Below are 23,870 nucleotides of genomic sequence, written 5' to 3' on the forward strand. Positions count from 1 at the left end.
ATCCCCTCGTTCTATGTTTTTTCTTCAAGTGAGCTTGCAATTTGATTCAATATTTAAATTAACTATCAATTGTATGATATCTGTGTAATTTAGAAGATGGCCCTCCATTGCAAAATGGAGTCTCATTGTTTCTTATGTGAAGTCATTCAAAGCAGCAAGCAAGGACAAAGGAGATACAGTTATGGTATATAGCTCACTGTGGTTAACAGCAGAAAATTTTTCATCCGGACATTCTTCCATTTGGGAAACAATGATCTCTTTTTCTAAGGGAAAAAAAAAATCTGTTTTGGCAATCTAATAACTTAAAGATATCATTGTCCTTCCCACACAGTCACATATTCCCCCCCAAACCCTGAAATGAATGTTATTCAGTGAGAAACAGCACAATTATACAAGGAATTAAGGAGTGAGTATAACTCCTTCTGTCTGCTATATCTTGGTAATGTTTGTGAATTTCTTTTCTTCTTTGTACAAGTTTTCCTGTTCCTGTAAATATAACAATTCTTACTGCATTTTGTTATTTTAGAAGCATCTCTACATTTTTCTTCAAAATTTTAATTGCAGCCTTATTTCTGTCAAAAGCAAGGAAGCCTTCAATAGGCTTGCTTGCTTTTTATTTATTTTTAAATAAATTAATGTATTTATTTTTTAATGTTTTTGTTACTGGCTACTGAAGCCTAACTGCCATTTGCAGTAAGATCTAAAAATAGACTGAATGAAAATATCAGAATAGTAGCGAAAAATAATTTAGAACTATTTACTCCTAAAAGCTTGATTTTGTTTTGAAATGCTTTACAATACCTTTTAAATGACAACAAAGGATGTTCCTACCATTCAACAGAGAGTAGGGACCAGGGACAGTTACCAAGAAGACTTGATTCTTATGATCCTTCTGTTCCATCACCCCATGGTCATGTGACAGTGATTTGGATGCTTGGCAACTAGTGTGCATTTACGATTGTTGCAAATCTTACTGTCATGTGATTATGACCTTCCCAAACAGCCTCCAACAAGCAATATCAATTGGGGAAACTGGATTCAGTTAACAACCATGTGATTCACTTAATAACAAATGGTTATAAAATGGTTGTAAAATCGGATCTAGGTACATGATGAGTTATTTAACAATTATGTCACTTAGAGATTGAAATCTCAGTTTCATGTGTGGTCTATATTGAGGACTCTCTGTATATATAAATGTCTCAGATAGAGAACCTTCTATTTCACATGAGTATAAGAGGAGAAGCATAATCAGACTTGCACGATTCTACTACTATAGCTCATCTTAATAAAAGTAACTGTAGATTTCTGTGGAGTTATATTTTCGTTTAGTCTATATTGTGGGGCTGATTATCACACATGCTATGTAAAGAACTGTGTCATGTCCACCATCTTGATTTCGCATGGATTGTAGCCTTAATTTTATAATAATAGGAATCCATTGCTGTGAATGGGGAAAAAACCATGGGACTGTAATGAAGAGATAGACGTGAGAAAATTTAATTTTACCATACATCAATAGAATTATGTCTATTTGTTGTAGGTTGCAAAAATCTAGATGACCACAAAAACTAAAAACATCTATTTTTTTAGCACTAGAAGCTACTCATAACTAAAAAAAGCTACTTTGTCAGAGAGATTTATTAACCACAATTAAGAAAGGATTTAAAATTCCATAAGGCACAAATTCCTTGACCTTCAATTGATAAATACCTATTTTATTCCGTGAGAAGATGACTATCAAAATTTACTTGGTAGAAAAGGAATGTGCAGATGTTTTGGACCAGTGGTGGAATTCAATTTTTTTTTACTATTGGTTCTGTGGGTGTGGCTTGGTGGGCATAGCATGGCTTGGTGGGTGTGGCAGGGAAGGATACTGTAAAATCACCATTCTCTCCCCCCTCCAGGGTAAGGTTACTGCAAAATTATCATTTCCTCCCGATCAGCTGGGACTCGGGAGGCAGAGAATAGATGGAGGCAGGGGCAGTGAGAGGTGGTATTTACCGGTTCTCTGAATTACTCAAAATTTCCCCTACTGGTTCTCCAGACTGGTCAGAACCTGCTGAATATCACCTCTGGTTTTGGACATGTAAAATTTTACAAACCACCATTCTCTTTCTCAAAATCTGAAAAGGTCATTATATATTCTGTCTAGAGGTTCTCTGGGCTTCACCACATATAGTGGTGATATAATAGGCTTGACACTTTCAAATTACACAGTAAAAGGTAGGGACAAACGTAAAGACAGACCACTGATATTGAGAATATCATAATTTTTGTCCAAAGCTCTTTCAGAAAAACTAACCTGTTAAGAAGATGTTCCTAGTATAAGACAGCGCCCCCTAACTGTTTGGGCACCAGCGATTGGTTCTGTGGAGAGAGGTTTTTCTGCGGACTGGAAAGGTCATGGTTTTATGTACTGGCTTCACCTCACACATAGGGCTTTGTTTGCCATTCCAGTTTCTGGAATGTTTGTTTGCCATTCCAGTTTTTGGAATGCTGTGGACCAGGGGTTGGAGACCCGTAGTATAAGACATGCCTCCAGGTTTTTTTTACAGCTCAGAACTAGAAATACTTCTAACATTTGTGATTACCTATGATTAAACTATAAAGTTCGTTTTGTTGTTGAACATCTTTCTTGCTTTTTTGTTTATTCCAGTATTAAAAGAAGCTGATAATTATATGTATTGTTTAAAAACTAAAAAAATAATAAATTTATAATATAATTAAAAAATAAAATAAAATGATTAAAATGATTAAAAGTTAAAAGCTTGCAGAAAGTGATGTATTTTACTAATTTCTTAAGCCAAGCATACCTCTTTAGGCACTCCATAATCTGACAGTCACAAAGACAATCCTGTTGAGTAACCATCTGACTAAATAGACATGAGCTTTCCTTTTTTAAAATTGATTTAGGTTATAGTTGTAGACCACAAACATTATAAAATGGGTAGAAATACTATATCCCACAAAATATTTGAATAAACTATTTTCATATTGCATGTTTGGTGGGAATTTGAATTTCAGGGCAGTAAGCTTAAAAAATAATTCCTGCTAAAGCAAAGAATGTATTAAAGGAGCTCGATTTCTTCTTTTAAAGTGTCAAAATAATCCCCACCTTAGAATAAAGAAACCGGATATAAATAAATCAGGAAAACAGCTATAGCTAAGTGGAATGAACTGTATGCAAATATCAGGCCAAACAAAGTACCTGAGGCCTTTTTTTTCTCAGGGAATATGCAATATTATGCACCTCACAGCATGAGGCCTATTTAAGTAAGTTCTGGCATTAATGAGTCCTACTTTGCAAAAGCTTAAGGTTTAAGGTTTAAGGTTTATTGAATTTATAGACCGCCCCCTCTCCCCGTAGGGACTCGGGGTGGTGTACAGACAGTTCATGTTCAAGACAACAAAACATAACATAGGACATCAAACAAAACAATGCACACATACCGTCTGTGTATAAAACCCAAAACCAATTTAAATAATTAAAACAATTTTAAAAACCTGTTTAAAACCCCAATTTAAAATTTAAAAAGCCATCCAGGAAGGTTAGTAATAGATGTTCCCTGTAAATACAATTACAATTGCAATTAGGTCAGGCCGGCTAATCGAAACAGGTGGGTCTTGAGTTTCTTGCGGAAGGAGCGGAGATCCGAGGTGGTTCTAATATTGGGGGGAGGTCGTTCCAGAGGGTTGGGCCCATCACAGAGAAGGCCCTATTCCTAGGGACCGCCCACCCGCACTGTTTAGCGGAAGGTACCCGGAGGAGACCCTCTCTGTGAGAGCGGATTGGTCGTAGGGATGTATGGGGTAGAATGCGATCCCGCAGGTAACTAGGTCCCGAGCCATGGAGCGCTTTGAAGATGACAATCAACACCTTGAAACGCACCCGAAAAGCCACAGGCAGCCAGTGCAGCTCACGCAGGAAAGGTGTTACATGGGAGTACCTAGTACTCCCCATAATAACCCGCGCGGCTGCATTCTGAACCAGCTGGAGCCTTCGGGTGCATCTCAAGGGGAGCCCCATGTAGAGAGCGTTACAGTAATCAAGACGGAAAGTCACTAGGGCATGAGTGACTGTGCAAAGGGCGTCCCGCTCTAGTAAGGGGCGCAATTGGCGCACCAGGTGAACCTGGTGGAACGCCCCCCTAGCCACGGCCGTCACATGATCATCTAGCGACAGCCGGGAATCTAGGAGGACGCTCAAATTGCGTGCCCTATCCACCGGGGGCAGTTGTTCCCCCCCGATGGCCAGAGATGGAACACATTGGCTAAAGCGGGGCGCCGGTAGCCACAGCCACTCCGTCTTAGAAGGGTTGAGCTTGAGTCTGTTGTCACCCATCCAGACCCGCACGGCTTCCAGACACCGGGACATCACCTCGACGGCTTCGTTGGGGTGGTTCGGGGTAGAGATGTACAACTGAGTGTCATCTGCATACAGATGGCACTCAACCCCGAATCTTCGAATGATCTCGCCCAGCGGTTTCATGTATGTGTTGAACAGGAGAGGGGAGAGGACAGACCCCTGTGGCACTCCACACGTGAGCGGCCTCAGGGTCGACCTCTGCTCCCCCGCCAACACACATTGCGTCCGACCGGAGAGGAAGGAGGAGAACCACCGCAAAACGGTGCCCCTCACCCTCATCCCCTCCAGTCGACGCAATAGGATACCATGGTCGATGGTATCGAAAGCCGCTGAGAGATCTAACAGGACTAGGATGGAGGAACAACCCCCATCCTTCGCCCTCCAGAGATCATCCACCAACGCGACCAAAGCCGTCTCCGTGCTGTGGCCATGTCGGAAACCGGACTGGCGCGGGTCTAGATAAGTAATTTCCTCCAGGTGTCGAGGGAACTGCTGCGCCACCACACTCTCAACAACCTTCGCTAAAAAGGGAAGGTTGGAGACAGGACGATAATTGGCTAGCTCTACTGGGTCCAGGGAAGGCCTCTTAAGTACGGGCCTCACCACTGCCTCTTTCAAGGCGGTTGGTAGGAACCCCTCCCCCAGCGAGGCGTTCACCAGCCCCAGGAGCCAGTCTCATGTAACCTCCCAGGCTGCCAGTACAAGCCAGGAGGGGCACGGGTCCAATAAACATGTGGTGGCCCGCAGTTGCCCGCGTAGCCTGTCCATATCCTCGGCGGCAACAGAGTCAAACTCCTCCCAGAGTGGTACCTCAAGACTCGCTTGATGAATAGTGTGTCTGTATTAATTTTGTATAAAATCTATGGATGCAGAATTACCTTTAAAAAGGATTTCTCTGTTATGAGCTTCATATAGCTGTAGTCCCTACAATTATTCTCTTATTGATAAGTGGGTGCTTTGAAGTTAATAATATATAGTATAATATGTTATTGCAAACCAGTGTGTTTTCTCTAAAGTCATCAATACTGGCTGGATTTTTTGCAGCTTCCATAACCTCACTGTGTCTCTCAATCAGTCTACTGCTGGGCACCAAGGAATAGACCACTAGTTTCTGTCTGGCAATGGCAATCAGAAACCAGCAATGTGGAACTATGATAGAAATGAATTTTCACCATTCTCAACAACTTTGCTTCAGAAAATACTTAGACAATATGCTCATCTTATAGAGAAGGATACTCAGTGTAAAACTGTGCTGTTATGAAAGACTGTCCACTTCAGAGGTGGGTTCCGCCCAGTATGCACCACTATGGGCATACCGGTGCCAGAAATTTGTCATACTTTTGCATACCCATTCCACGATGGCGTGGCCACACTCCAGTACTGGTACACTCCCATGCCCTGCCCCCATTTGCAAGGCGCTTCTCAAAGAGAAGGAAGTGAGGGTGGGACTTCTTTAGAGGACTCGAGACAAGAGCAGCATTGAAGCCTTTCTGAAGCAGCTGGAAAAGGTAAATGTGGATTGGAGGAGGGGGAGGAATTCAAATTTTATCCTCCTGGTGCAGTGCGGGGCTTTGGGCAAAGGCTGGAGGGAAGGGCTCTGGCTCACTCACATGCTCTCCCTCGCTCCGTCCCTCATGTAGTTTGATGCAGCCTGAAGTCAGTGAAGCTGGGAGCGCGCACACACAGAAGTTGGATTGGATATCTCTCCCAATGGCTTGAAAACAACTCCTCTGCCATCCCCCCATCCCGCTGCTGCCTTTCCCAAACACCTCTCCTATTGCAAATGCAGCATGCTGTCCAGGTGGGAAATGCCTGGAATGCAATAAAGCCCACCCACTCACCTCCTGCTGGCAGGCTGGGGTGAGAGGAGAAGCAGAGAAGCTGGAGCCAATCGAGCCTTCCAAAAGAAGGGGGCTGGGGAAAGTGTGTGTGCTACATCATGGCCCTTTGCCTGGCTTCCTGCCTCCTCCTGTGGTCTCCTCAGTGCTCACTCATGCTCTCCCTCCCCAAGTGTAATTTGATTGCAGGCAGAGCTATGTTGCCTTTTCAAACCTGTAATCAGTGAAGCTGGGCTGGATTTTTACATAGCTTTATCCAGCTGTGTGTGGGGAGAAGAAATTGATGGGGGCCAGGGGAGGAAGTCATTCTCCCTTCCTCGACAGCTGGATAAAGATATGCAAAAATCCAGCCCAGCTTCACTGACTACAGGTTTGAAAAGGCAATGTGGCTCCGCCTGCAGTCAAATTAAAGACTGGGGAAGGAGAGCCCTGTTCTTTCAGAAGGCTTCAATTGGCTCCCCTCCAGCTTCTCTGCGTCTCCTCTCACCCCAGCCTGCCAGCAGGTGGGTTTTATTGCATTCCAGGCATTTCCCACCTGGACAGCATACTGCATTTGCAATGGGGGAGGCGTTTGGGGAAGGCAGCAGAGGAATGGGGTGGTGGTGACAGAGGAGCTCCTTTCAAGCCATTGGGAGAGAGATCCAATCCAACATGTGTGTGTGTGTGTGTGTGTGTGTGTGTGTGTGTTTTTGAGAGAGAGTGAGAGAGGGAAGGGGGTAGGAGAGATAATCCAAACCAACTTTTGTGTGTGTGTGTGTGTGTGTGTGTGTGTGTGTGTTTGAGAGAGGAGGGAGGGAGGGAGAGTGGGAGGAAGGAGGGGAAGGGAGAAAAAAAAGAAAAAGAAGGAAACTTCTTTTGCAAAGGAGAAAAACAAATGCTGTCACTTTAAATCAGAACTGAGGGATTGAGCTTGAGCCTGTTCCTCCCCATCCAGATCCGCACAGCCTCCAGGCATCGGGACATCACATCGAGGGCATCGTTTGAGTGGTTTGGGGTAGAGGTGAAAAGTTGGGTATCATCAGCATATTGATGATACCGTACCCCAAAACCATGGATGATTTCACCCAGCGGTTTCATATATATGTTGAACAGGAGGGGTGAGAGAACCGACCCCTGGGCCACCCCACAAGTGACGTTGGGTTGATCCCTGCCCTCCAGTCAACATGAACTGCGACCAATCTGATAAGTAGGAGGAGAACCACCGTAAAACGGTGCCCCCCACTCCCAACCCCCCGAGTCATCACAGTAGGATACCATGGTCGATGGTATCGAAAGCCACCGAGAGGTCTAATAGTACCAGGACAGAGGAGCAGCCCCTGTTCCGGGCCCACCAGAGATCATCGACCAACCGACCAATGCCGTCTCCGTGCTGTACCTGGGCCTGAAACCCGACTGAAACGGATCCAGGTAGACAGTTTCATCCAGGTACTGGGGAAGCTGACGTACTACCACACTCTCAACAACCTTCGCTACAAAGCGAAGGTTGGAGACCGAACGATAGTTGGCTAAAGAAGCTGGGTCCAGGGAAGGCTTCTTAAGGAGGGGCCTCACCACCATCTTCTTCAAGGCGGTGGGAAAGAACCCCTCTCTCAATGAAGTGTTGGTAATCGCCTGGAGCCAGCCTCATGTCACCTCCCAGGAAGCCGAAACTAACCAAGAGGGACACAGGTCCAGCACACAAGTGGCAACACTGAGTCTCCCCATAATCCTGTCCATGCCTTCGGGGGTCACAGGGTCAAACTCATCCTAGATTGTCTCCTCAAGATTCATCCCCGTCAGCTCGCCCAAATCTACCCAGTCAGAGTCCAAGCCTGTCCGGATCAGAATGATTTTATCCTGCAGATACTGAACAAATTCTTCAGCCCTACCCTGCAAGGGGTCTTCCCCAGTTCCTTGGTTAAGTAAGGAGTGGGTCACCCTAAACAGGGCAGCTGGGCGGTTATCTGCAGACGTGATAAGAGCGGAAAAATATTGCCGTTTTGCCGCTTCTATCACCACTAAGTAGGATTTAATATGAATTCTTACTAGTGTTCGATCAGATTCGGACCGGCTGGCCCTCCAGCCACTCTCTAGGCATCTTTTCCAGCGTTTCATCTCCTGGAGCTCCTCGGTAAACCAGGGAGCCACCCGGGATCGACACCGGGTCAGAGGCCGCAAAGGCACAACACGATCCAAGGCCCCAGCGGCCACCCTATCCCAGGCTTCCACTAGGGCTTCGGTCGAGTTGTGAGCAAGGGATTCAGGAAAAGTCCCAAGCTCCATCAGGAACATTTCGGGGTCCATCAGGTGCCTGGGGCGGAACCATCTAGTCAGTTCCGCCTCCCTGCGGTGAGGGGTAGTGATATGGAAGTCAAGCCTGATGAGGAAATGATCACACCATGACAAGGATTGAATAGAAATATCCCCTAAATCTAATGCAAGCCAGGTTCACTCTACCCTCTTGTATGAGGTCGTAAATGAGGGGAGCCTTATGTACCATGGACCTGGTGTTAAGCGACACCAGCCGGAAACCAGGGTCCTGTAATCCCGAGCACCCGGGGGTGCGAGAAGGGCAATGATGGTCAGAACGCGCGATCGCTCTTAAACAGCAAACCTGCGTCCTCCGAACATCATTTGGCCCTCGGCCCCCACCATATCTGCCTCTCCCAGAAACAGTAGAGATGGTGAACCCCCCAATGGAATGGCTTAATGTCTCCCCTGGAATCCCAACCCTTCCTAGCCCTCCCAACCCGCTCCCATTAGTTAGCTCTGGCCTGTGCCCTGGCAGACTCCCCCCCCAAGCCTGTCTGAGCCATCCGAATCAACCCCCCCTTCCCCCCCTTAAAATTTGGTTTAAAAGCCCCTGTAAAAAACCCTTAAGAATTCTCTTCTTTGCATGCCACCTCTCAGGATCCCAAGATCCGTCATTAAGGAAGTGTCTTGATAGGTCAGAAGGCCATCCCCGGGAAAGGGGGAGTTCCCGGAGGGAATAAAGTTCTGTCGCAGTATAACGTAGAGGAGAGTGTGGCATCAACCAAACGGGATGACATCATAGGGAGATGGAACAAGGAGATGACATGTTCACGGGGGGGGGGCAGCCGGCAGTGTTCAAGGGGGTAGCAGGAAGCTATGTCCATCATAAAAATAGTTGGTGTTGGGGACAATATGTAAGGGTAACGGACAGCTGTCCAAAATCGCAGCAGATGCTAGCTTGCGAGATGGTGAAGCGGCCAGTGATGGCGGCAATGAGGACAGCGGCGGCAGCGGCAGCTGCTCTGACTCCAACAGCTAAGCTCCGCTCACGCCAGCCGCACTCACATCCATCGCCAGGGCTGCACTCCGTTGACCCAGTCTATAATATCACAGGAGGTGGGGCCAAATGGCCAAATGGCACAGTACAGTGGCCCAGGCAATGGCGGTAATACCGGGGAAGCACAACGAAGGACCCCCCCACTCCAACCGCGCCCACGCCAACTCCCGAAGCCATCTTCCGCTGGCCTTAGTATCCATGCCAGCTGCCTCAGCCCCTCCCCGCTGATCTAATTTATCATGTTCATAAGCAAGGAGGAGGGGGGGGAGCAACCGGGATAACACCACAGTGTGTGTTGCCGTTGATCACATTATTCTTATTAAGTGGAGGAATATAGATATTAAAAAGCAATATCTCCACCTGTTTAAATAAGAGCAATGTAGTTACAACCCATGGCTGGAAAGGTGGCAGTGGTACACATTTAAATTGCAAGGATGTATTAACTGATGTCACAATACCCCCTTTAGCTGTCCCCCTCACCTTGCTTGGGACAGCCGGGATTGAGTTAACCCAATAACCATCTAACTGAATCTCTGTGGAGGCCCAGGTTTCCGGTAAGAAGATGATGTCAAATTATGATATATATAGTCAAAAAAGAGTTCGTCTTTTGATGGAACAGACCAACCTGCTATATTCCAGGTTATAAGGGAAAGTGGGTCATCTTTTGCAGCTCATCAGGAAACTTGATTTATACAAAGGGAAGTTGTCTGGTTGTTGCTATGGATTGAGGTGTCATCACACAGAGAATTGGCCTTCTTTAAAAGTAGGGGGGTCCCATCTAAGTCCTGGGTAGACTCCTGAGGAACTTGTTCAGGGTAAAGGTTTTAGCACCTGCTAACAGAGCTTGCCATTCCGATGCTTCTTCTCTGGGTGTAGGACAAGGTGTTACTAGGTCATATTTCATTCTTTGAGACGGTGGCTAAGACGTGGGTTGTCTCTCAGTTTCTTGGTTTGGTGCTGAAGGTGTCATGGGATATTCAGACAGGGAAGAAAGCATCTCCATCTCTACTGGGACCTCTAATGCCCCCTTTGGGTCTTGGCTTCTATTTTCCATGATCTTGTATTCATGCAATCTTTTGTCCTCTGGGGGAGAAGTGAGAGGCTCAATTATTGGGGAAACCAGATCTATAAGCAGCTCTGCTGTGTCCATTGTGACCAATAAGGATTTCTTTAAATTTTCTAACTTGAATAATATATTGTCTTGTTCTTTCCTTGGGAGAGCGCCAAAAGCATTAATGAGACCAGCTTCTGTGCTGTTAAGTATCTCTTCACCGTACAAGGCTGGTTGACTTCCACTGTCTTTCTCTCCCTTTCCAAAGGTTGAAAATGAGGAAGAGGCAGCCACCTTGGGAGCTCACATGTTAACAATTAACAGAGTAACCCTTTCCTCACAAAAGACTCTGATGGGAAAGATTTGAAAGGAGGCTAAATGTGCCTTCATCTTGAAAAGCATCTGTGGTATGGTGGGCTGTTTGAAAGTCAGGAGAATCCACTTCCAATTTGGTGCCTCAGGGAGCCACTCCACAGCACAGAGATCAATCAGACCCCTGTGACTGTGAAAAAGCTGGCTTAGGGAATTTAGTATTGCACTTCTGGTGTTCCAACGTCCATAATTAAATCCCTTCATATGGATTCTAAAAGCAATCCGTTGGGTTTGTAGTGAGCGATGTGATTGTTGTAATTGGGGCGGGGGATGTTTTCCTAACTTCTCATGAGGCTTCTTTATTAATACCTTTCCCTCTCGTCGCCTTGTCTGGGGAGGGACTGTTTTTCTGAGAGGACTGCCACTTTTTAGCCGACTCTTTAACTGTTTCTCTGGCTCGTTGCTCTTTTTCCTCTTCCTTATCTTGCATGTGGGAGTTAACCAAGTCTTCTGTAAGAACTTTAGTGGGGATGCCTGGGGCCCGATATTGTGTTTGAAGAAAAACAGCTAAGTCTTTTTTCAATGTCTCTAAATCATGTTGTATGGCAATTAATTGTTTGAATATTGAAGCCACTGTTTGCGCTGTGAGAAGGCATTACTTTGCCATAAACTCCGTTGAATTTTCCCAAGGTAAATTCTTCATACTTTGAATTATCTAGTTCTTTGCCTTTTTAACCTTTAGCTCAGACTCCATATAGGAAGTAATTGGACTAATTGTTTGTGAGAAGAGCTGGTTTTCAGTTTGTTCCCTCCACACTAGGTCAGGAAAGTCTAGTAAATGCTGTTTTGCCACATCTTTTTGCAGGTCCCGTTCTAATCTCTCCAGATTTTTGGGAAGGGGGGGGGGGGGAAGGTTAGCTTTACTTACAGATCTCTTGCCAACAAAGTGATCCTCAATCCTTGGTTGTTTTGCTGTTTTCACTGGAGCGAGAGATCCTGGGCTGGTGCCATGGCGTTTCTTTCTTTTTCCCATGCCTTTTTAATCCTCGGCAGCAACAAAGACTTTTGCCTGTGTTATATTCTACGCTGTTATCTCCACCAGAAAATGTTAATTAAATTAAAAAGGATCCAATGGGAGTGCTAAAAATTGATAAAATAATTCCGGGAGGCACTACTGCAAACACGCTCCAGCTGTACCAGCTGCAGCTCTGTCCCCCGAACATACGTGCTAAATTTCAAGTTTGTAGGCTTTACGGTTCTCGTGATTCCTGCATGAGTCTTTTCACATTTATATACCATATGTTTTGGAGTATAAGGCACACCTTTTCCCCCTAAAGAAGAGTGTGAAAATCTGAATACAGAATTTTATACTGAATTTTTGGCCTACCGAAACCCTACCTCACCCTTCCATCCTTTCAAATGGACATTGAAAGGATTTGGGAGGCTTGCAATGTGCTCCTGGGGGCTGGGGAGGGCAAAAATGAGCAAAACCCAGGCAAAGTTTGCTCATGTTTGCCCCCCCAACCCCCAGGAGCACTCTACAAGCCTCCCAAAGCTCTGCATGCCCCCCGTTTTTTTTCTTCAAAAAGTGAGGCGTGCAGAGGTTTTGGGAGGCCTTCAGAGCGCAAAAACGTTTTTAAAAAATTTACCACTTCAAAATCATGGTGCGTCTTATACTCCTATGTGTCTTTTATCTGAAAAATATGGTATGTAGATTACCATATTAGCCAGATTAAATCTTTGGGAAATAGTTAAAGCTTACCTTTTGATTTTATTATCTGCTTCTGGAACAGGCTGCAAAGCAGCAGGGAAATTTTGGAATGTATCTTCTTTGATAGGCCAATATTTGTCCCAAGTATTCCAGCTGGCATGGTTGCAAATACAATACCTGCTGTAGAAAATGGGAGGAAGAGGATTCCCTTTGGCTTCACTCAGAACTTGGATTCATGAGACAGGGGGACTAATAAAGAAAGCTTAGGCTTGCAGGACTTAAGTGCCTGACTGAGTATAGCTATAGTTGATTGAACAAACCATAGAGGCAGAGCTCAAGCCACACATTAAGCAGTCAAATTTCAGGGGCTGGAATTATAGAATATACTAAGCTCTGATAAAATAAACTTTATAGCACCCTTGTCTTCCTACATATGCATATTCTGTTTCAAGTCTTAATTTCATAGTAAGAAGAACCTTTTCATAGCTGAGTGCTGATAAAGTTTGAGAAGCAGTAGATAATCTAATGAAATCATAGGAAGATTAATTTTGAATCCGTGATATTCATATATACTTGAGAGAGAAAAATAAACAAAAAGATAGCCACTATACTATGATACTTTCTGGATCGCAGGGGTATGAAGCTAATGAATAGTATCTTGACTAATGAATCCATAGCCCAAACAAGCTTTGAGCCACTGGCTTCCTCACTGCATGAAGTAGTAAATAATCATGAATGATACAATTCAGAGACATTTGCTAGTAATATATGAAATCATTTTGAAATGTTGTATTTTAGAAATCTTTTCCTCCAATATTTATTGGAGGAAATCTTTTCCTCCAATATTTATTTGCTCTACTGTTTGCCCTTTTTCCACTTTGTTTTGATTATTTATTTCCACCTCTATAGCTAGCATGCAGTTCCTGTCCAAAAGCACAAATTATCAGTGTCTTTATTTATTTATTTAATTTTCATACTTCTTAACTGCCCATCTCCCTCAGAGAAGGCCTCTTTGTTACAAAGAGACTTTTAGCTGAGGCTGGACTTTGCATGAAAAACACATACCATTGCGGCCTTTAAGATCCACTGTGCCAATGGAAGCAAAGTAATGGAAACTTACAGCCAGCCTTAAAAACATGACACGGTTAAAAGGAAAGCCAGTGAAACTTGCTTCCAAGAAATTCATTTATGCATTATTGGGATTTTTGAATATTCTGTATTTATTACTTTGTTTGACCTTATGTTCATGGCACAGCAACCAAGGAGATCTTTTCACAGACAAATGGATTTTCTGAAATGTAGATATGGTTTTTTTAGTCTGCTTATGGAGTAGTTTACTGTCAACCTGATCACATGAAAAAAAGTTATTAATGACATGCTTGTTCTCCTTTATAAATCCTTCCAATTAATCTCAGCAGGATATATTAGGAAACAATAATGCAGAGTGTATTATATTAAGGTTGACAGCACCACTATTTTAGTAAGTTTTGAATTTTAATAAAGCAGATGTTTAAAACTGATTTTACTAAGAGCTCAACTGTAATTAAATGGCATTCTCAAATATTAGGGATATATCTTCTAAAGAAATGTGTTTAGTTAATAGTCCACTTCCTTAAAGGAAAGTGTTAAATGTCTCTGATGTTTTACCTAAAATTCTTGTAGAATCCAATTTAGCTGAAAGTGAATTATGCATATTAATTACCTGGCTACCAAACTAATTGATTAAAATCTGATTGAGTTTTACATAATGAACTATATTTAGATCCTATAGCTTTATGTTTTATTCTCCATCCACATTTACTTGTCTGTAAATTTTACTGAAAAACATAAAATCTAAATAAATGCTTTGGAAAGAATAGCAGAAAATTTTGCCACATGCTTTATGCATTCTTACACAGTAATTAATACCCCCACTTTTAAAAATAAATTACATTTGTGTATGACAACAGTGAACCAAATTGCTTCAAGTTCCTCTCCCTTGTCTCTTCACATCAAAGAAAGAAAAAGTCATTCCAATGTTGATAAGGAACTCATATTAGAAATCAATTGTTGTATACCAAGGACAGACTTTTCCACTAGCACATAGCAATTATTTTACTATATCTATCATGACCTAATAGATTCTTAAATAGTGCAGATTTGTCCAAGAATTACATGAAAACTTGATGAGTGTGAATTCATATTGAAAATATTATTTTAACCTCAAACAAGCAATATTAGGACATGGCTCAATTATATAGATTAATATTACATCTCTTAATTGGAATTTCCCCCAGGAAAGCAATTGTGATCATCTCCTATTAAAAATTTACTGATATATCCAGTATATGTGATACATTATTTTTGTTTTTATCTCTTTTTTTAAATGAAAAAGCAGTAGTTTCATATTTTAAAAGCAATCATCCATTAATTTAAAAGTAATCTTGCTGAATACAACATTCAGGTCTATTATTTCAAAGCTCATGCAAATCAATACCTTTACTTCTTACAGTGGTACGCTATTAGCTTTTGATCCATAATTTATTTCTCTGAATATGGAAAGATGTGTTAAATAGACTACAAAAAAGTAAAGCAAAGATAGAGATGATAGATAGATGATAGATAGATAATAGATAGATAATAAACAAACAAACACTTATTACTGTAAGGTTATTAAATATACAATAATACAATAGCAGAGTTGGAAGGGACCTTGGAGGTCTTCTAGTCCAACCCCCTGCCTAGGCAGGAAACCCTATACCATTTCAGACAAATGGCTATCCAACATCTTCTTAAAGACTTCCAGTGTTGGGGCATTCACAACTTCTGGAGGCAAGCTGTTCCACTGATTAATTGTTCTAACTGTCAGGAAGTTTCTCCTCAGTTCTAAGTTGCTTCTCTCCTTGATTAGTTTCCACCCATTGCTTCTTGTTCTACCCTCAGGTGCCTTGGAAATTAGTTTGACTCCCTCTTCTTTGTGGCAACCTCTGAGATATTGGAATACTGCTATCATGTCTCCCCTAGTCCTTCTTTCTCTTAAGCTAGACATACCTAGTTCCTGCAACCGTTCTTCATATGTTTTAGTCTCCAGTCCCCTAATCATCTTTGTTGCTCTTCTCTGCACTCTTTCTAGAGTCTCCACATCTTTTCTACATCGTGGTGACCAAAACTGAATGCAGTATTCAATGCCTTACCAAGGCATTATAAAGTGGTATTAACACTTCACGTGATCTTGATTCTATCCCTCTGTTGATGCAGCCTAGAACTGTGTTGGCTTTTTTGGCAGCTGCTGCACACTGCTGGCTCAAATTTAAATGGTTGTTCACTAGGACTCCAAGATCCCTTTCACAGTTACTCTGTTGAGCAAGGTACCACCTATACTGTACATGTGCATTTCGTTTTTGTTGCCTAAATGTAGAACCTTACTCTTTTCACCATTGAATTTCATTTTATTAGATAGTGCCCAATGTTCAAGTTTGTCAAGATCCTTCTGTATCTTAAGCCTATCTTCTGGAGTGTTGGCTATTCCTGCCAGTTTGGTGTCATCTGCAAATTTGATGAGTTCCCCATTTATTCCCTCATCCAAATCATTGATGAAGATGTTGAAGAGTACTGGGCCCAAAACAGAGCCTTGGGGTACTCCACTGCATACCTCCCTCTATGTAGATGCAGTTCCATTGAGGACTACATGTTGAGTGCGGTTGGTCAGCTGGTTACGAATCCATCTGGTGGTGATGTTGTCCAACCCACATTCTTCTACTTTATCTAGTAGTAGGTTATGGTCTACCTTATCAAATGCCTTACTGAAGTCCAAGTAAACTATATCGACGGCATTCCTCTGGTCCACTAATTTTGTCACTTTGTCAAAGAATGCAATAAGATTAGTCTGGCATGATCTGTTTTTGACAAACTCATGTTGGCTTTTGGCTATTACTTTGTTTGCTTCTAGGTGTTTGCTAATTCGTTACTTGATTATCTTTTCCAGAATCTTTCCTGGTATTGAGGTCAGGCTGATAGGTCTGTAGTTTCCTGGATCTGTTTTTTTCCCTTTTTTGAAGATGGGAACCACATCAGCTCTTTTCCAGTCCTCTGGTAGTTCCCCGGTGCTCCAGGATCTCTGAAAGATATAGTTCAGTGGTGCTGAGATCTCGTCTGCCAGTTCCTTCAGAACCCTGGGGTGTAATCCATCCGGTCCTGGTGATTTGAATTCGTCTAGGGTAGACAGGTGCTCACTTACCATTTTCTTCCCTATTTCAACTTGTGTTTCTAATCTGATTTTTGTGGTGCTGTTTTTGATAGGTTGGACTGTTTTATCCCTTTGTGTAAAGACAGATGCAAAACATGAGTTAAATAGTTCTGCTTTCTCCCTGTTGCTTGTCACCTCCTTGCCACTTTCTCCCAGCAATGGACCAATTGTTTCCTTAACTCTTTTCTTGTTTTTAACATGTTGGAAGAAGCTGTTTTTGTTATTTTTTACTTTTGTGGCAAGCCTTTCTTCGTTGTGAGCCTTAGCTTTCCTCACTTCATCTTTACAGGCTCGGGCTATTTGCTGATATTCTGCCTTAGTTATGTCCCCTTCCTTCCACTTTTTATACTTACCTTTTTTGTCTTTCAGTTTGTCAGATAGTTCTTTATGCAGCCATGCTGGTTTCTTTTGGGAGCTGTTATTTTTCTTCTTCGTTGGTATTGTGCTAGACTGGGCTTTTATAATCTTATTTTTCAAAATTTTCCAAGCTTCTTGAGTTGTTTTCCCCTTGAGGATTCTCATCCATGGAATTTTTCCCAAGCTCTCTCTAAGTTTGTTGAAATTAGCTCTCTTAAAGTCCAAGACTCTACTTTGACTTTGTTCTACTACTTGTGTTTGCATAATGTTGAATTCCAATATTGCATGGTCACTTGCCCCCAGGGTTCCTGTGGCTTCAACACCTTCTATCATTTCCTCTCTGTTAGTGAGAATTAAGTCCAATATGGCTGATCCCCTTGTTCCCTTCTCTACTTTTTGGGATACAAAGTTGTCTGCTAGGTTTGTTAGGAACCTGCTGGATCTTCCACTTGGTGCAGAGTTTGTTTCCCAGTTGATGTCAGGGTAGTTAAAATCCCACATATATCATTACCACTGATAGTGTCCTGACAAAATGTTAGCCTGCTCTGATAGCCTGACTTAAAAAAAGTTATATTTCAAGCATTAGTCTAATTGCTATTTTAATTTTCTGTATCTATAACTGGATAATATCTTAATTAAATGAATCAAAATCAGCACAAAAGCAGTTGAATTCTCTATAACACATAATCAGGCAAGTTGATAGTTAACAAAAAAAAACCTGGACACAAACAAAAGAAAAGACCAAAAAATGAGGTATTCTTCACAGTCTAAGTCAGTGTTTTTGTTATTAACTTCCCTTTAAACTTACAGCATAACATTTTGTTATTTTTGTTTCAAGTTAATTGAAATTTTTACATTTGTAAACATGATAATACACAACCCATTCTGAATATTAAATCTCTGGTCCTGATGACTGATTCAACTTTACAACCCACTCTGTTTAGTTCTGTTTGTGTGTCTCTCTGTGTGTAAATGTTGCATGATCATAGAGAAGGAAAAAAATGAAAGGAAAAGAAAGATATGTACATCTTTAGTATATCTTTAGGATATGTGTGTCATCCACTAACACACTAATCTGTGTGTCGTCCATTGTGTAAATTACTGTTGTGTGTAAGAATTATTTTTACATGTATCTCCATTTCTTTTAAATTGCAATGATAAACAAAGAAAAAAACAATGAAGCTATATATCTTAGAAGTAAACACTGACCTCCTGACCCAAAGGTGCTTTTTCAGAAGGCAACTGGAATTTCTTGCTTTTTCTTTGAAGATGTTTCTCTTCTCATACAAGAAGCTTCTTCAGGATGGTGGTGAATGGAAGGATTTATATTCCTTGCAGACAGCTGGTCATTTGCATCCTTTTAGAGAGTTGTTGAGGCCACTTGGAGGTTTATCTGTGTCCTCAGGGTCATTGAGAAGTGAAAAAACAAGAAAGTCCAGTTGTCTCTTGAAAAAGCATCTTTGGGACAACAATGACCTTGATGACTAAAAATCTCTATAGACTGACCTTCTGAGAAATATGGGTAGAAAAGACAAAATGCACTTGTATATAAATGCATATAATATTTATAATGTTTAAGGCCATAGTGGCTATGGTAGTAGCATTGCAAGAAACTGTACAATGTTCACCAACACATGCCGATTGGTTAATAGTAATCTAGCTGCATGAAAATTCAACATATATGAACTTTGCTATTGTAGCCTGGAAAAATGTTGTTGACAAATGTACCATATTTTTAAGACTATAAGACACACCGGAGTTTAAGACGCAGCAAGGTTTTGAAGAGGAAAATTAAAAAAATGTTTTTGCACTCTGCAAACCTCCCCAAAACAGCCCATTTTTTGAAAAATGACCAGTTTTTCGCAAAAACGGGCCCATTTCCTCCCCCCCAAAAGGCATGTATAGCATTTAGGGAGCTTGCAGAGTGCTCCTGGGGGGCTGTCCCCCCAAAACGAACAAAAAAAACGTTTTTTGCAAAAATGGGTCTGTTTTTCATTTTAAAAAAAGGGACATGGATAGCCTTTAAGAAGCTTATGGAGCGCTCCTGTGGGGTGGGGTGGGGCGGTAAAATTGAGCAAAAAAATGGACTGTTTTTTGCTCATTTCTGTCCTCCCCAGCGCCCAGGAGCTCTCCAAAAGCTTCCTAAAATCTCTGCACGGCCATTTTGGTGGTGGGAGTGGGGTTTTGGGAGGCAACAAATGCTATATTCAGTGTATAAGATGCACCCAGATTTTTAGCCCCTTTTTTGAGGGAAAAAGGTGTGTCTTATACTCCGAAAAATATGATATATGCTTCTCAACTTCCTATTAGTTTGGTTCATATATCATTTTTGGAAGAAATATATTAAGGTGACCAACTTTTTTACAATGAAAAGGAGGACAAAGCACGTTCTATTGTCCAAAATGCTAAGGTGACCAACTTTTTTACAATGAAAAGGAGGACAAATAAATTGGAAAAAATATATCGTAAATAAAAGAAATATTTTATTCATTGCAACAATAATACACTAAAATATGATATATGCATAATAAAAACATTTGCAACATTTTATATTGTAATTATGCTTACATGCCTGTTAATTATTATTTAAATGAGTACTTTTCCATTGAATTAATATTTTTTGTCAATGTATCATCTTCTAACAATATATTGGAAATATCTGAACAAGAAATATCCTTCATATTGAATTTTACGGCAAGTGCTGCAGCTAGAGTATCAACATTCAATCTCGATTTCTCACTTGTCGAAAAATCATTGGCAATTGAAAAAAACTCTTTCAACTGCTGCATTAGTTCCAGGGCAGCACAACGTAAATTGAACAAGTATAAATAAATGTTCACATGGAATATGTTCATTTTTGAAATGGCTGAAAATATCCACCCATCTTTTATCAATTTCAACGTGTTGATTTTCCCATTGTATTAATCCCATTAATTTTTCAGAATTTAAATATACATTCAGTCTTCTAATTTCTTCAAAGAGACAATTATTGTCTATTTTAATGTCTAGCATTTCTTTAGATAAAAATTCAACACAAGATTCAATATCTGTTCAATATACTTGCAATGAAGTAAAAAAAACACCATTAAAAACGGTTTAATAAAACGTGAATTGTACTTACCTCTGTATAATTGAATATTCACTGAGAAAGAAATAATTACCGTGAGTCATTCAATTGCCGACGTGCCGTGAGTCTACTGCGTGCGTATGTGCCGTGTTGTGTTTCAGTAAGAAGTAAACAAAGCCACTTGCACGCGGTGCTCTCTCTCAAGGTCTCCCGTGCGGAGCGCATGCGTCTCATAATCGCGTCTTATACCGCACTATACCGAGTCTTGACGAATTGTCATGTCAAATACAAATACGTCACATAACGCGCAACAGATTAGTCTTCAAATATCGAAAAGGAGGACATGTAGGAGGACACTTTTCGAGGGAGGACAGAACTTACAAAAGAAGGACTGTCCTCCGTAAAGGAGGACGGTTGGTCACCTTAAATATATTAATTTTTAAAAGGCTATATAATTAATTACAACACAATAATCGGTAATGAGATCTTGGAATTCATACTATATCCGAAGTATTAAAGGTCTGGGCTGAGTAGGTCAAATACCTTAGTTACTATTATGCCACCCTGATCAATTATGTAAACCACAATATCTTTTAGTAAAGTGATACTGTAGTAGATAACAGAAAAAATATTTTCTTTGCATGTTAATGACAGCTTATTTAATTGTGTATTTTTAAATATGCATTTTTTTAAAAAGCACCATAATTTTCCAACAGAAATTAATACAAAATTCTGTAATTATATAGAAAACTACATCTATTATTGAAAATAGTGCACAAAACGACTTTTAGCAAATAGATACACTACATAACATACTATATATAGATTTAAACATTAAGAAAAATGCATAAAATGCACATTAAAACTGTATGTCGATATGAAAATAGAAGATTCGTTTTAAAATTAAAAAAGAATAAGACTCTGAAGGACATTAACTGTATATTGATCATATCATTCTTGTATCACCTAGTCTATATTAGCACATCATTGTCAAGCTTTGTTCAATCTTATGGGGGAAGCAGTGTTAGACTGTTTTAGAGTGAATCATTCCTTCCAAAAATTATACTTCTAGCAAGAATCTCCAATCTATATTTAGTATTGTAGAGAAAATTGTGCAAAGACCAAATGGAACTGTGTGTTCTTTTTTTTTTTGACAGTTCTCTACTGTGAAAAGACTTGGATAGAAGTGAAAAAAAAATGATAGGAAAAGAGGGGGGGATTCCTACAGGTTTTCTTCTAAAGATCTCCATTCTCTCCATTTTCCTTTAGTTCTTTTTATTATAAGAAAAAGCTGCAAGGGATTTCCACCATTTCCCCCACCGAATGTCTGAGGTGGGGGATATACGACTGAAAAGGAAAATTTCAGCAATCTTTTTTTTCTATCTTCTCTAATTTTATTGTAATTGTGGCCTGTAACAGTATGCTTAATTAAAAACAATAACAAATATAAAACAAATGGGAAATAGGTGACACGTGAGAGTGCTTCTTGTTTTGGTTTTTTCCTTGATATTCTTATCAACACAGGATGTGCTTTCCATGGGCAAATCCTCTTATGCTACATTTATCTCTCTCTGTCAAACATGTTTTTGATCCAGATTATTGGAGAGGAAGGAAATGGCTGATTTTTTTGGAATCCCTTGTCATTATGCATAGTATTAATGTTTCTGTACATCAGGTAAACTCAGAAATTTAACAATGGATTGATTCAGTTCTCATCCAATCTATCAATTTTATCTCTGACAATGTGACTGTTTTTTTTCTTTTGTAGTTTTTGTGAGAAAGTTTAACATTGGTAATTTATCTTTTCATGTGTTTTACTAGATTCCTCTCAAATGGCCTTTATTTTGGCCTTTTTCTTGTCTGTTAACTTTTTTCTCCTGCAATAAAAAGTTAACTTCCTGTATTTTAGATTTAACACAATAGTACCAATGAAGTATGTCTTTCTCACAAAACGTTTTTTTTTTTTTTTGTGGTAAAATATTACAGGAACTGTTTTGTAAATTCCCATGCAAAGATCTTCTGATTTCTTTTTCCAAATTGATATTTCATAATGTCTAGAAAGTGTGTACTTGAAGGGACAAATGATGAAGCATGCATTACAATACTGCAACACAAACTCCATTTTTGATGCCACAGGTCCTGTAAGGACATGCCTCTGCTATCTTCTTAGAAAAGCAGAACTCTTGAAATGGTGGTAGCTCAAAAGGAAACTTTTACTGAGGAAAAGTGACTGCAGAGAAGTCAGGTGGAATCTAAAGTTCCCGTGCTAGCATTAAGCTATTTTTCCCTCTTCAAACCCCACCCGTCTTCTTCAAACCCCACCCAGCCAATAATATGCCGCAAAAGTATTTTGAGAACTCCGAGATATTAGCTTGATAGTAGATCATACTCATGGCGCTGGGATCTTGGAAAGATGGAACCAGCTGAGGGGAAGCAAAGCCCATCTATCATCTGCTCCTTAAATCCCACATGTTACAGCGAAAGCAAAAATATGTAAATAATTTGACTCCAACAACCTGCCCCCTCTCCCCTCAGAATGGCAGCATCCCTAAGGGGACCTGACAAGTACTGAGTTTGGGTCTTGGTATCATAATACACATTTCCACATCTTGGCATCTTCATCATCCTCACCATCCACCATCTGCCTTTGGTGCCAATTCCTCATGAAGTCATTGTTGTCACCACCACTGTTCTGGGTATTTTCATCTGAGAAGATTATAGTATTGCAACTCCAGGGAATCCTAGAGTAAAAAGATTATATTTTCAGTCAGGTTTCAGGGCCGAATATGGTCATTCACACATGGATGATTTCTGTGGGAGCAGAATGGAAGTGGTACATTTATCCTTGCTCTTCTTAATCTCTCACTGCACTGGTGGGTTTCAAAATTATTTAGAACCTATTCTGTAGATGTGCCTGTTTTGTGGGAGTGGCTTGGTGGTCGTGACCGGGTGGGAGTGGCTTAGCAGTAATGTGACTGGATGGGTTTGGCCAAGTTGAAAAATGTGGTGAAACTCACTTAACAACGCTCTTGCTTAGCAGCCAAAATTTTGGGCTCAATTATGATCATAAATTCTCTTTCTCTTTCTTTCTTTCTTTCTTTCTTTCTTTCTTTCTTTCTTTCTTTCTTTCTTTCTTTCTTTCTCTCTTTCTCTCTCTCTCTTCCTTCCTTCCTTCCTTCTTTCTTGTATTTCTCTCCCACACTTATTTTCTTTCTTTCTCTTCCTTCCTTCTTTCTTCTCTCTCTCACTCCAACTTTCTTTCTCTTTCCTTCTTTCTCATTCTCTCTCTCTCTCTCTCTCTCTCTCTCTCTCTCACACACACACACACACACACACACACACACACACACACACACAAACAAACTATTTCCCTCATGTCTGCCACTGACAGCTCTCAAAGAGAAGCAAGTGTAAGGACTCCTGCCTTGGGAAGGGGTTGGACTAGATTACCTCCATGTTCCCTTGTATCCATCTATGTTCTCTGTCCCATTTAGTCACAAACTGCTCCATTCACTTTAAAGTTGGTCACAAACTCCACTCATCCTGCCTGCGCCCTGGTCCCACCCAAAGAGCTGTGGGGTGGGGAAAAGGGGGGAGTCTGTGGCTCCAGGTATCTCAATCTTCTTCCCTGCCTCAGTTCTGTGGGCAGGA

General features: G+C 41.1%; 1 long non-coding RNA gene across 3 annotated transcripts in view; it reads left to right on the forward strand.

Moving 5' to 3' along the window:
* Positions 1–23,870, forward strand: part of LOC309402100 — a 193,560-nt gene that overhangs the window by 58,287 nt on the left and 111,403 nt on the right. The window contains exon 1 of one of the 3 annotated variants that reach the window (XR_014176836.1): positions 5,793–5,877. The exons of the other annotated variants lie outside the window; for them this stretch is intronic. This is a non-coding gene — a long non-coding RNA (uncharacterized lncRNA). Of the gene's footprint in view, positions 1–5,792; positions 5,878–23,870 lie in introns of those variants that run through there. 3 annotated transcript variants of the gene reach the window in all.

This window comes from Natrix helvetica, assembly GCF_964273705.1.
Source record: "Natrix helvetica genome assembly, chromosome: Z".
Lineage (NCBI taxonomy): Eukaryota > Metazoa > Chordata > Lepidosauria > Squamata > Natricidae > Natrix > Natrix helvetica.